A 14,898-nucleotide genomic window follows, 5' to 3' on the forward strand; every position below is an offset into this window, starting at 1 on the left:
TTGGAAGGGAAACGTAAGGCTAAACAACCGATGTCAGTGCGGTTGTTGTCCGCCAATGAGGTCCCCTCTGCACGCTAGACTAGATGAGTCAGTGTCGTGCGGGAAAACCAATGTCACGAGTAATTGTGGAAGCTGAGAGAGAATTGGGTTTTGAATGATGATGATTTTATTGATGAATGAAATGCTGATTACAAAAGATGCAGCGTCGAGGGGGAGAGACATCAGTACAGAAAATTGATTGCTGAAAATGTTTGATTGCTTGATCCCTCCTAATAATGCTTAAAAAGAATAAACCAAAGTTGCAAGACTAGTCCTAATAAAGCTGTAGAAGCACACTGAATGAAAATGATGTAAACTAGCCTATAATTACAATGAAAAGGACTTAGTTTATTACAATGTAGAACTAAGTCCGATGGCAGCAACTTTGTCTTGCGGGTCAGGGTCTGCGCGCGCGGTGCTGTGGGCGCGCACGACACTTGCTGTGTTGGCCTGAGGCTGGGCACTGGCGCTTGGCATCAGGGTCTGTGCGCAAGGCGTTGCTAGAATGGTCCTGCAGGTGGGCGCTGGTGAGGCATCAGGATCTGCGCGCGCGGCATTGTCAGGGCGCGTGACGCTGTTGTCATTGGCCAGCTACTGGACACTGGCGAGAGGCATTGGTGGGGCGACAGAGGCGCATGCACGCTTGTCACTTGGAGCAGCCAAGACCACGGGGTCGACCATGGAGCTAGGCATTGTGAGGCTTGCTAGGCCGCCATGGGGCGCGGCCAAGGAGTCATGGGGCGTGTCTGAAAAACAGCCCATGACAATACTCATGTAATATTTGTCTAGCTCATAATATTACATGATGTGTAAAGCTTTGCTATGGAGCTAGAGACGCTAACTTATTATTTTTGGCCTCTATACAAAAGCATACTCTTCTTTTATCAAGACTCTATGGAGTATTGATAAAATTAAAGTGTTTGAATGCAGGATTAAAGCATGAGCATTCAACTAAATTGTCATGCATAATAAATTAATAAGAAAGTACAACATGAAGCATAAATATGTCTAATAATTTTAAAATAACACAAATTGTTGAAAAATTTTAAAGACGAATTTGCGGATAAATACCATCAACACAATACGTTATATGCCTCCTTAAAATGCCTGTGGTACACCCTGAACGAAAATTTAAGACTCTTCCACAGTTCTTGCACTTTAATATTTGGCCTTCTTCATTTTCTTCAAGCACTTCATAGTAGTGCGAAACAAATAAGCGCACTCTTTCCGAACGAGGCATGATGTAACTTGAAATTAAGATTGAGACTTGAAGTCTTGAAAATTGGATATTGAGAGATTGAGAAATGAGTATTGAATATTGAAATGAAGAAGAGGGATGGGGGTATTTATAGTGTTAGATAAGGTTAGTTTTGTAAATTGAAAAAAAACGGCTATTTGTGCAATATGGCCGTTGGTGGTCATTGGGGGTGGGGGCCTCATTTTGAATTTTGAAAAATCTTGTTTTGTAGTATATATAGTATATTAGTATAGTATAATATATATATATAGTATACTAGTATAGTATACTATATATATATTATGTATATATATTTCCAAATATAATTTCGTATAATGTTTTGTAGTATATATATATATATATATATATATTATGTTATGTTATGTTATGTATATATATTCCCTTATATATTTTCTTGTAGTATATATTATATGTTATGTATATATATTCCCTTATATATTTTCTTGTAGTATATACTTTATGTTATGTATATATATTATAGCTTATAAATAATTGCAAGTTAAAGACCAAAAAATATTGCAAAAAGATATTCAAGAGCATGTCTTATAATTTTTATTACCAAAAATGGCATATCTTTCTTAGTCTTCCTCCCCCCAATGGAATGAGCACAACAAGGTACTAATACCACCATTAAAAGGGAAAAAACTTAAAGAAGATGTGCCAAAGTACAAGTTACACCATAATCTGCATTGTATCTCTAACAAATCTCATAAATCCTTCAAGGTTCGGAGGAGGTTGCATTGGTGGTGGTGGAAAAGAAGCTTGTTCATCACCACTTCCGGGCGAAGCAGCATCCTCCGCAAGTTCCGCCATCATTTCTTCATAAGCTTCATCTATCGCCGGTTGTGATTCCGCAATTCCAAAGTTTCTTCTTTCCGAATCCAATCTCTGAACAGTACAGATTTTTCCAAGCTCTCCCTCATATTCTATACGCAATAATGCGTTTTTGCATTGTCCACTCCTCAACTATCCAATGACTTGTAACAGTTAGATAATCACAATCATTACCACTTCTACCAATATCAGTAGTAATAGAAATCCGATTAGTTATATGAGTAAATAAATACCGCAAATATTGTTCATATTCATGTTTATATTTATAAATATCGCTCTTAACTGTTGCGCGAGGCCAACCTTTATAAGTAGGATTAAAAACTCTTCTAATATAATGCACCCAATTAGGATTAGAAGGAAAAGAATAGGGTAAGCACATAACGGTAACCATCTTTGCTAATTCTTCACGATCTCTATTTGGATCGTAATATAAAATACCTCCGGTCACAGTGTTAATTCCTGGTTGAACTAGATTTGAACCTGTACTAGGGTTAACATCAGAATCTACATGTGTTCCCTCTAGCTGCGCTTTCATTTATAAATATCTAACTTTATCTCTAGGGTGTGTTTTTATGTACCTAATCAAAATACCTGTGCTGCTACGGTCTCCAGTATATTTATGCGCCAGTAATTTCCCACATGTTTTACACTTAGCCTTATTTTGTTCTCTTACTTGAGTAAAAAAATTCCAAACTAATGATGTTTCTAGGCGTTTAGGAGGTTGTCTATTAAAACTAGGGGTTTCTACAGGTGGGTCGGACGGTACATCAGTTGGGTTATTAAAAGGACTAGTAGGTGTATCATCTAAATCCGGTTGGGTTTCATCTTCATCCTCATTTTCCTTATCATTTTCAAAGATAGTTTGATTAGGATAAAGAGCATTCATAGTTTCATCATCTAAATTTTCACCTGGTGCAACATTATGGCAAAATTGACTATCGAAAAATTGAAAACAGGGGTTATCACTATCAAGAATAGTATGAGCATCAGGACGTCTACCAGGTCTGGGTCAGGGAGCCGGGGGAAGGGTAGTAGGTTGGCCACTACTTTCACCAGTTTTAGCATTTCCCTTACCACCAAACATTTTTATCAAAGATGTCATATTAATTACAATTATGCAAACTAAAACACACAAAAATATATTCTTAAAACTTAAGAGTTGAAACGAGTTTACCGAATTGCCGAACAACTTCTTTAAAATTGAAAATCGTTGAAGACTTGAATACTTCAATTCACCAACTTCACAATTTTTCACGAAATTTTAACAATAAAATAAGCAATTATAGTAGAGAGATTGAGAGAGATTGATGAATTGGTGAGTAAAAATGAAAGAATGAGGGGGTATTTATAATTAAGAATTGGAAAAAAATGTAATTATATAAAGTTTGGGGTTAAAATAAAGTTTGGGGGCCAAATGACTATTTTTGAAAGTTCCAAACGATCAAAATTGCAGCCCAATGGCTACTTTTTAAATTTTTGACCGTTGCTATCTTTAAAAAGATTTTTTTAAAAAAAAAAAATAGCCGTTAAAGGCCCGGTAAGACCGGCCCATGCCCGTTAGTCGGTCCCGGGCTTAGCGATCTCGGGCTCGTGGGCTATTTAATGTGACCCGGCCCGCCACGGACTTTTTGCACCATTAAGGACCGGCCCGCCAGGCCCGTTTAGCCCATTAGGACCGCAGACCCGATCCGGTCCCGGTCCCAGCCCGGCCCACCATACAGCATTAACCATATAGTAAAAGAAATTCACTTTGCTTTTGCTTTGCACTTGCTCATGCTTCGAGGGAATCTTTTAAAAATCTTTTGTGGCCCCTCTAGTCAAGCCAATGGCTCTTCTTTTCGTTTTCAAGGCAAACATCATTTCGTATTCCCATTCTTTATCCTCTTCTTTCCTTTTTTTTCTTTTTTCGTCAGAAACTTGAGAATAAGAGAATACTCAACTTTATTATACATCTAAATTTTGAAGTTGTTGAAACAATATATACTTAAAAGGTTATGGAGTTTCGTTGTAATTATTTATTGCAGATACCCCATTATCTGATTGTTGCTTTGTTCTTTTTTTTATTTTCGAAAATTTAAAAGTTGTTTGGAGAGAAAAAAAGAAAACTTTTAAAGGTTGGTAAATTCCCTAGTACTAATAATAGTATCTAGTAGGGTGTATACAAAATTACATATATGTCTTGTCTAATTGATCCTTGCTTGTCCCAAACGGGAAACAAGATCTTAATATTTTGATCTATATATATTTCATCTCCACTCTGAGGTTGATCTTGATGTGCTATCTTCTGATCACTTTGCCTGCCATTTTCGAATGTGATGGGCTTAGAGGGACAAGCTCTTTTACCATCTACCTCACTTGAGTTGGACCTTTTTTGGCAAAAGAATCCAAACACAAATTAAATGCTCTTTCCCAAATGTACCACTACACAAATTTGTTGAATCAAAAACCTCTTTAAGTATGGTAACATTATTTTTTGAATGATATATTGGATCAAAAGATATTGTTCCTTTTTGCCCATTAGTTTACCTTGTTTTAGTAATATCAACCTTCCAATTTTCTTAGACAATTCTTGATTTCGTGTATTTTAACTTGGTATAGCCAGTAATTTGTCTTAGCTTTCATGTTACCAATTCTACTTTTTATGAATAGTTAGCTGCAGTTATTTTTTAAATGACTAAATAATATAAAATTCATGAACATTTTTAGTAAAAAGAAGTTAAACTCTTTTACATCTACATTTTTTTCTTCTAATACGTACTATTGTCTTTTGTGTAGAAATACATATAAGATCAGAATAATGCACCAACACAAACTTGATATACCCTAGAATGATTAAATTAAAGTACTTTTTCAAAAAGTACTTTATCAATGTGGAAATTGACTGTTGTTGGATTACAATAAGCAGCATAATAGAAACTCTTGGCTACATTAAGGAACGTTTTGCTTGTTGTTGGCATCTAGATCTTCATCTGAACAATCAGATTTGGATAGCACGAGCTCAGCTAGTTGTTGCATGTCATCTTTTATCTCCATGCATGTCGATATTTCCAGCTGCTTTTCAATCCTCTGATCCTCAGCATTCTGTACCAATATAATATCCAACCCGTTCATTAATTCGGCGATCTTTAACCCGTCGAATTATATTGTAACCCAACATGCACATTTGACCTCCTTAAAGATATGCTCATGTATACACGTTAAGAATGTATCTACTACAAGAAATAGTGCTAGAGCTTTGTTGGCACTGCTGCTGGAGCCAACTGGTTCCTTTCCTTTTTTTAAAAAAGTTCGATTCATTACCTAATGAGTCTATTTTGGATTAAAAATGAAGTATTTAATAAGAGTAATATTCTTTATGAGTCTATTATGGATAAATTTCAAAACTAAAAACTCGTCGATGGAGATTTGTAATAGTATACTTTAATTGTGTTTTTTTAAAAATATGATGTTGTTATAGTAATATATTCGCTCGTTTACTTCTTTAAATGTTGACACCAATTACTAAAAATCATGCATACGCCCATGAGACCTAATAGTGCAAACATTTCTTAGAGTACTGTAGGTCATATAAGTTAAACAACATCTATATGATCTAAATTTGGCAGCATATTAATTATCATCTAACCTTAGAATGCTGCTGGAAAAGACTGAGACGGTGGCAAACATTATTGGAGATGTTGAGGAGCTTTTGATACATAGGATGCGACAACAATAGTTCATCTGACATGCCGGCACAGAGATTTAACGTACGAATTAGGAGTTCTGCATCTCCTTTTCCCTCGCCTCCATCTTCCAATATCACCAGCCACTTTTCCCACTGTACACGTTCATGACATTAACAATATTTTTTCTAAGGTTTCTTTGTCGTAAACCATATATATTTCAATATTGAACTTCTACAGAAAATATAGCAAGTAGGACTAACAGCATGACGCAAGTGTTGATGGATGTCTCTGCTATGATTCACCAATGCTTCCAGTGAGAGATGGTTTAGGGTTCCGAGTAGAGTCCCGACGAGTCTCTGTTCTGTCCTACACCTGCCATTCTCCAGTTCAAAACAACACAAAAGTAGCTCACACAATTGAAAAGGAAAAAAAACGGTTCACCCTTTTATTAGTAAATACATGAATAGTACGTACGTCTAGAACAGTAACCTTAGGACCACAATCAAATTGAGAACGGGTTTGCATTAAACTGAACACCTTCTTTTAACCAGGAATTATGTATACATATGAAAAAAAAAAACTAAAAACATGAAGTTCTATATAATAAAATCATGTTGGAACCAAGTTTTTCTGCCTATTTGAAAAGTCAAAAGAATCTTTTTTTGACCATATTTTGTAGTAGTAAGTATAGTGACTTATAGTAGTAATTTTTTTAATAGTTTCTAAATATATAAATTTTTATCTTAAAATATTTGAAGATTCTATATCCAAATCTCTACCGTGGGAAATGAAAATAAAGGGGATACGAATAGAAAATAACAACGCTTGTCATTATAGTAATTTATTAGTTGGTCGATTGTGACATTGCCTATTAAAGATTATGCGTACGCCACTGTCTATGGCATACATGCATGAACTGATATACGTATATTTTTTGTATTTTTAGTAGGAATTAGGCATCGTAGCGATGAATTTCACCTAGTATTAGAGTTCAGGCAGTGTAGGTGGCTGCTGCTGCAATGTGCGAATTCATGACGAAAAGCCGTCTTGTGTTCCCCAGAGATTTGGGAACTGCCAAAGTGGCGTTTAATAGTCTCCATAATAGCAGCGGTTTTGGCCCAAACCAGCCGCTCTCTGTACCTTTCTGGTTCAAATACACACCCCACCGCCAAATAGTACGTCACCAATAGGTTTCTTTCGCTAAATCCAAACTTTCCTAATCCACACTCTCTGTACCACCTGCGTGCATGCAACCATGCAAGAATTAGAGGAGAATCAAGGTAGGTTTGGTGGGTTCAGCTGAACCTGTTGCTTTCTACTCGAATTATGAATACAAATATATGCAAAAGAAAAAATTAAAATGTATGCATGCATATATAAAGATAATACTCATTCTGAGCAGATTGATCTAAATCCGAGATTTTCCTATGGTAAGAATCAAGAAGATCTAGCTATAGCTAGTGACCAGTTCATTTCGTCCTCAAGAGAATCTAGCTACCTCTTGACCAGTTCATTTCGTCCTCATTAATGAAATTGTATGCATCGACTTATTACAATTTACGACTAACCTGATCACTATTGAAGTTGCATGATCACTCAATATAAGTAAGACTTACTGGAGAATGTTTCTCCACTCATGCTGATGCACTGCTTGGCAATTGTTGTAATCCAATTTTGCTAGCTCCAGATAGGTATTATTATTGACAAATGGCATCCTGAAAAGTGAAGGAGTACTTATATGCATTTATAGCGTAAATTTTTTACACTATCTTAATCCGTTATAGCAAATACTACTGTAAGCTTTATTTTTCAGGTTACTAATCACTTTTTATGACTAGATACTTATATTTATCGTTATTGCAAATGTAGGAAACCGCTAGCTCAAAAGTAAAATCACCGGGGGATGTAAGGGTCGGATAAGTCCCTCCATCTTGAATTGAAGTTAGAGAAATTCCTAATATAGAACACGCACTCCTAGAATGCACACACGCACTCCTTGAATGCACACGACGCAGTATACAATAATTAGGACTTTTCAGGAGTTCATTGGTACGTACGTAGGCCAACTATTGAGTTATGATGAAGGTGTTAACACACTGAGCAGATCTTTCACCAAAAAAGCACATCACTATCGCATGTTGACAACTTGCTTCAACATCGCCGAACAATATTACGGTCGTAGGTTAGTTTCCACGAAAAAGACGATGGGTTTCTAGAGCTTATTAATTGTCCTTATCTTTGTGGACAGCCCTATACTTAAAGTTTTCTGACAACTTTCTATTGTAGACACTCTATTTTAGTACTCCCTCCCTCCTCTTTTTATACAAGGGTGCTTGATCGAATTGACAAAAAAAAAAAAAAAAAAAAAAAAAGGATCTTGGCCTATATAAAAAGTATTTTACACTTATGATTTTAAATATTTATAATATTTTTATGCGTATAAAGTATATCAGTGAGGATACAATAAGAAATTTAAATTTAAAAAACTTTCAAGTATAAAAATGTATCTTCTTTTTTAGACAAGTCTTAAAGGAAAGAATACCATATTAAATAGACAATGAAGAGTAGTTTAATCCGTTCTCCCGATTGAACAAAACAAAACAATCGTGAAGACTGCAGACAAAGCACAACCTTTGCAAGTAGTTAGACAATTTTATTTGAAGAAAGAGAAAAAAGTGTGGAGAATATCACAAGTATATTTTACCTTTTTAAATTAAATAAAGTAGAAAAAAATGAAGGAAAAAAGTGAGAAGGAAGCAATTTTATTTTTATTTGAGAAAAGTTAATTGCAAAAAGTACCTGTACAAGGTTTTGCCAATCCACACATCGTCTTCACCACCATATTGTTCCAGAAAGAACCTCGTTTCTATCCGAGGCAAATTGGCATACCACGGTATGTCTAATGCATAGCCTACCTGTTACACACACACACAAAACAAATTATATTACAAAATAAGAAACCAATTAATCAAGGGGGCGCTTGGATTGGCTTAATCTGTAAAAAGCTAGTTTTGAAAAACAATTAATGTTGTTAAAAAGTTATGCAGGAGGATTAATAGTATTTCTACTTACTCTCCAAGAGACTCTAACATCCAGCTAATTATCAATTATTGGTCAACAGACTCGATCAGCCACTATAACAAATCTCACTCGATCGGATTAGCTTTTGGGAGAATGATTTTGGAGCATATATATTTACTTATGTTGATTTTTTGTGAAATACTACATTATTTTAATTTAAAATTCATAAACAATTGGTTTGATTTCTGATCTGTTCTTTAATATTGTTGGTTTCTTTGGAAACTATTAAATTTTCTAAACTAAATGGCCCTCAATATTAATATTAATTGTTTACCTCTCCGGGAAGATCTTTGGTGATGATCCACTTGTCTATAAGTTGATTTTGAGCTCGTTTTTCTTGCAAAAAATTGGAGGAAAAGTTGTTGGCATCAGCAAGTATCTTCTCTCCAGGAAACATCAACTGGGAAGCCCTAAACAGATTATACATTCCAGTCACTGCTTGGTTCGATTGTCCCACGAAGCAGAAAAATTCACCCCTGCTCTCAAAGTTTTTTAATACATCTGTTGGGAAGAAAGCATTAATTACTAACGAGTTTAAGTTTTATATAAATACAGAGGCGGATCTATTATAGGTTCTGAATTCTAAGACAACAACCTCAAAGTTAATAATTGAGTTCGAAACTTAATATTGACTTTCTTACACATATATAGGGCCTACGCCAAAGATATACTTTGTTCGCCAAACTTATAGCTTATGTTACATATGTACATTTTATATAAATAAAATAAATCTGGAACAATAGGTAATTAGTGATAAAAATTAATTTGAACTGATAACCTGAAAAGTAAAGTAAGAATCTACCAAATTATGTAAACTATGCAATTGATATAAAATTTATTTACAGCATTATGCATATAACTTAAACTCAGGGGTGACTCAAGGGGAAGCTAGTAAAGCCTTTGCTTTAGGCCTCCTAAATTTTGGAGTCCCAAATTTTTTTTTAGTTGTGGATTTACTATCTTATTTTCGTTTAGACAATATTGAAGTTTATAAAAATAAAAAAAAAAAGAGATAAAATCTTTATAAAAATGGAAAGAAAGACTATCTATTCTTTAACAATAGAAATATCTTAGAACTTTGAATTAAGATACACAAATCTTCATATTGATGAATAATATTTTTTACAATAAGATCCAAGGTGACGAATTGTAAATACGTGGCTAACATTTTATTAACTTGAATTTCTTACCGATGTAGATATTAAATATTATATTTTGTAAGATAACTACACTATAAACAAAAAGAAAGAAAGAAAAAAAAAGAAACCAATGTAATATATATTATATTTCGTAAGATAACTATATTATAGACATACAAAGAAAAAAATTAACGCCCCTTATTAAAATATTAATTTAGGTCACGAATTTTATTGAGACGTCTTTGCTTAAACTTATTGCTAAAACAATGGCCTGGGATTTTATTATATAGAGGGAACAAGACATATGTAGATTTTACTGAACTAGGTACTAACCAGCAGAAACTACGTAGCCGTGCAACCTTAAAAGTCTAAAAGCCATGGCCGTGTCATTAATATCTTGAATTCTGGAATTTCTAGCCCAACCGATTCCTTTATTTGTCTAATGTCTGCAAATGAACAATAGTCTTGTATCATATATACTAATCCTTAAATTTCTCCTAACTTGCTCAAATATATTTGTAGGTGTACTTTTTACGTACCTATTGACATAATCAATACATTTTTTAATTTTTGCCTTAAAATACCGAGAAATTCCAAGTCTTTCCAATCGATCAACCATCCAAATGTGCTCAAATAAGTCCACCGGATATACATTCGGAACTAAATGATTAGCCAAAAAAAAAAACTCAACAGTCAACGTAGCATTAGAAAAACGATCAACTCGTAGCGGTCGAATTCTTACGATAGTATTCCACACCCGACCCAAAAGAAAAACGACGACCAAAAAAAGATCGACTTCTGTTGATCTTTCTAAATTATATAATTAATAAAAGCATCATCTAATACTACTAGTCTAAGTGTACGCGCGTTGCGCGTGTATCCTATCTTAATAAGTATAAAATAGTAAAAATTACATAAATATTTTATTATAAATTATTTGAGTAATGAAATAAAGATGAAAGAGGTACAGTGTCTTCAAAAATCCAAGCAAAAAAAAAATATAAATTATCAGTTAAGCTTTCAATTTAAAGAAACACTTACAAATTAATTTTATGAAAATAACTCCAATTTGTAAACCTAATAATAGATATTATCTAAAAAAATATTGTCGAAACACTTACGGAATCAAATTTCAAAAATAGTTATGAGTAAATATCAATCAAATTTTAAAAAACACTTGTAAATTGAGTTTTACTAACCGTGAATAGGTTATATGAAAGAAAAATAGAGGGAAATTTTTTTTCTTATGTGATTAAAAATTTAAAATATAATGACAAAAGGCCGAAGAATCATTGTTTGTGGCATTTTTCTTGTCAGAAACAACTTTGCCTATTTTTCATAGTCTTTTATTTTCTTGATATTGCATCCTTATTAGGGAACACTAAAATCTACCAAATTAAGCTTCAAAATTAGAAATAACTACATAAGAGTTATTTAAAAAAATAGATACTTCATTGAGGAATATAGGCGAGAATGCTCTCCCATCTAAATTTTCAAAAAATATTATATTTATATTACAAAGTCCGAATAAGAAATTTTTTTAGGTAAAATACTAAACTTTTAAAATCTTATATAGAAATTCTTACAAAGTAGTTAAAATAAGGAAAAAATTACTCCTGAATATTAGGAAAGCATTAAATGACTAATTTGTCTAGTATGAAACTTAGAGCCCGTTTGGCTTAGCTGATTTAGAGTAGCTAATAAACATTAGGTGCTGAAAAGCACTTTTAAGTTCTGAAACTAATTTAAAAAATAAGCAGTTATGTGTTTGGATAAAAGTGCTGAAATTAATAATATGTACCTGAAGAACTGGGTATACGAAGAGTTTTGTTTTAAAAAGAAGTATTTTAGGGATATAATAGTAAATATTTTGGTCAAACTTAAAGTGCTTATAAGCTGAAATTTGATAAGTTGGGGGAGACCAACTTATGGCTTTTGACTTATTTTTGGCTTATAAGTACTTAACTTATAAGCACTTTTAATTTTATCAAACACGTAAATAAGCCAAAAAGTGCTTATAAGCCACTTTGACCAGCTTATAAGCTTAACCAAACACCCTCTTATTTTTAAAAGGTAAAAAAGACGAACAATATTTTGCTAAGCGGCTTCATATTTTTAATATAGCGCATGACCCTCGTATTAATAAGAACAAACTTTTAAAAATAATATACGTGAATGCAAAATTCAAATTAGCTTGTAAATAAATTCAACTACTAATACAAATACGTAAATTCAAAATTCAACTACTAATACAAATCTTTTTGATCAATACCCGAACAACACAAAGTTTTGATAATAAAATATGAAATCGTTGTTTCTTTAATAGAAGTAGTCGCTTATATAATTGAAATAAGGTTTAATTGTGTATAATTCAAATAGACAAAGAAAATATTATCAAAAAATAAATACTCCTAAATCAAAAAGAAGTTCAAAGTGTTTTGTTTTTTTCTAAACCTAAAAGGAGTACAACGTATGAATGAATTTGAAATTTGAATAATATGTCAAATTGAGCTGCGTGTGAATAATATGTCAAAATTTTATTAACTAAAAAAGGCCCTTCTAAACCTAAAAAGAGAAATTTGATACTCCAACGTATGAATGAACTTGAACATGAACAAAACTTTCATAGTGTAAATTCAATGTACTTGAAATTCTAGAACATAAAGGTATTAAAACATAAAAGTTATAAATATTAGGAAATAATTAAATGATTACTCCTAAATAATAGGGAATTAATTAAATGACTATTCCTAAATAGTAGGAAACTAATTAAATCTTTATTCCTAAATATAGGAAAATAATTAAATAATATTTCTAAATATTAGGAAAATAATGGAAAGACTATTTTGTCCAGTGTGAACATTATTTTAAAAGGGTAAAAAAGGCGAACGACATTTCGCTAAGGGCCTTCGTGCTTTTAATATAGTATAGATTCTACCACTAGACCATTGATGCTTTTTGGTTTAAGACTTTCTTTAATTTTATTTATACTCTTTAATCGCATTTTGTGCGAAAATAACCAATCGATTTTGGTCAGTTTCGTTAAAACAAAATAAATTAAAATGACCGACTGAGATAGCCGGCCGATTTCGGTCAGTTTTCTAAATATAAATCTAATTTATTTTAAAAAAATCGGCTGAAGTTAGTCGATCTTGAAAAATAAACTTCCCATGACGCAAAAATAATTTCTCGCATTTTGGCGCACAAAAAAAAATGATTGAATTCGGTTGTTTTTGTAAAAGAAATTTTAAAAAGAAAATATTTTCAAATACCGACCGACTTTGGTCGATTTTTTGACCGACCTAGCCACGGACAATTTTGACCGAAATTTTAGTAGTGTAAATATACTAAAAGATGGAGACGAATCAAAATTTAGAGTCAAATGTCTTAAAATGAATGTGATCTATTATGCCCTCTAGCAAAGACTATTAAACATTTTTTGCTTTAGAGGTAAAAGGCCTCGTCGTGATAAACTTGGTTGAATACGTACCTCCGCCAATGAATTTCTGAACAGTGTTTGCGAGATAATTGAGACAATTAGTATCATGAGTCTGCATAAGTGCAAAGGCAGTGGAGGATGGAGAAAAGAGGAAAGACCCATCAGCGCACTGCAAGTGAAGTAGCTTTTGCCAGTCCAAATCTTGCATCCCTTCCAAACTGTGGAGTAACGTTGTAGGCACTTTGTGCATTGTCTCTTTTGGTATCCTAGTGCGCACACATAATCATTACTCACATATATATATATATATCACATATAACATGGAATATTACTTAAAAGGAGTTCCACTTTCTATCGCCTAAAGATACACGAACCTATCGATAAATTAAAGAAAAGGGAGAAAATTAATAATCACTACTTTTATTGCATTTAAAGCGAAAGAGGAATAGCCTCATCCGTCCTAATTTGATTGTTCATTTGGCAAATAATTGAAAATAAGAATGATGAGTATAAGTTGAGAAACTTATTGGAGATATTTGGTTTTCTTATTGTTGAGAAGAGCACAATAAAATATAGAATTTTATTGAAAAGTGTAAAAGTAGAGCCATTGGATCTTTCGAGGGTCTGTAAAAGAATGCAAACTTTTCTTCAAGGAACCTAGACAATATTTTGGGATAATTCACAAAAGAAAGGTAAGACTAATATATTGGCATATTGCAAAATTTAATTTAACACATTGTAATATGTAATTTATCTTACTTATCATTGTTTGACCAAAAATCAGGATTTCGGTCAAAACCTATTTTAGAAGAACTCGGACTACTAATAATCAAATAGAAATAAGAATAATTGATAAACAACAGCTGAATATAAAAGCAAAGTAAATCAATATATTCCAATAGTATTTCCTGTCCTTACAAATGATCAGTCTTCTCCTTTTATAGCTATCTCTAGGTAATACGTTTGTTTCTACCATAATAGAGTCATTATTGACAATTAATGGCATTACATGTGACGTTATAATTGGTAATCATATTTGATTCAATACAGTTTCCCTAAAGTTTTACGTATTTAATGCCTGACAATACATATCTATACTTTTTTTGCTATCAGATTCGTTCTCTTTAATCATAAAGAGGTTCGAGCATCTATCTTTCTTGTTTTTCCTAAATATGTGCCTGTGCATGTTGAAGCTCGTGCTTCTTTGATTATTCTCTGCCAACCATCATCCTTTGACCAGTCCATGTATCATGACGTGTCATCTTACAATCAATTCCATACATGAACTTAAATTTTCTCAATACAGATAGTCCCCCCACTTGCCATTTATTCATCAATAGAATATTTGGGAAGTTGATCTCATTAAAGCGGGAATATTTGCCGCCATTAATTCTTCTCTGGAACTGATGCTTCATTTGTCACTTCCATTTAATGTTTGTAACA

The 14,898-nt window shown here is 33.0% G+C and overlaps 1 pseudogene; it reads right to left on the reverse strand.

Annotated features, from left to right (window-relative positions):
• Nucleotides 1-4,991: 4,991 nt before the first annotated feature.
• LOC104230173 (ent-copalyl diphosphate synthase 1-like) overlaps nucleotides 4,992-14,898 on the reverse strand; it is a 110,084-nt pseudogene continuing 100,177 nt past the window's right edge.

Source organism: Nicotiana sylvestris, chromosome 1 (assembly GCF_000393655.2).
Source record: "Nicotiana sylvestris chromosome 1, ASM39365v2, whole genome shotgun sequence".
Lineage (NCBI taxonomy): Eukaryota > Viridiplantae > Streptophyta > Magnoliopsida > Solanales > Solanaceae > Nicotiana > Nicotiana sylvestris.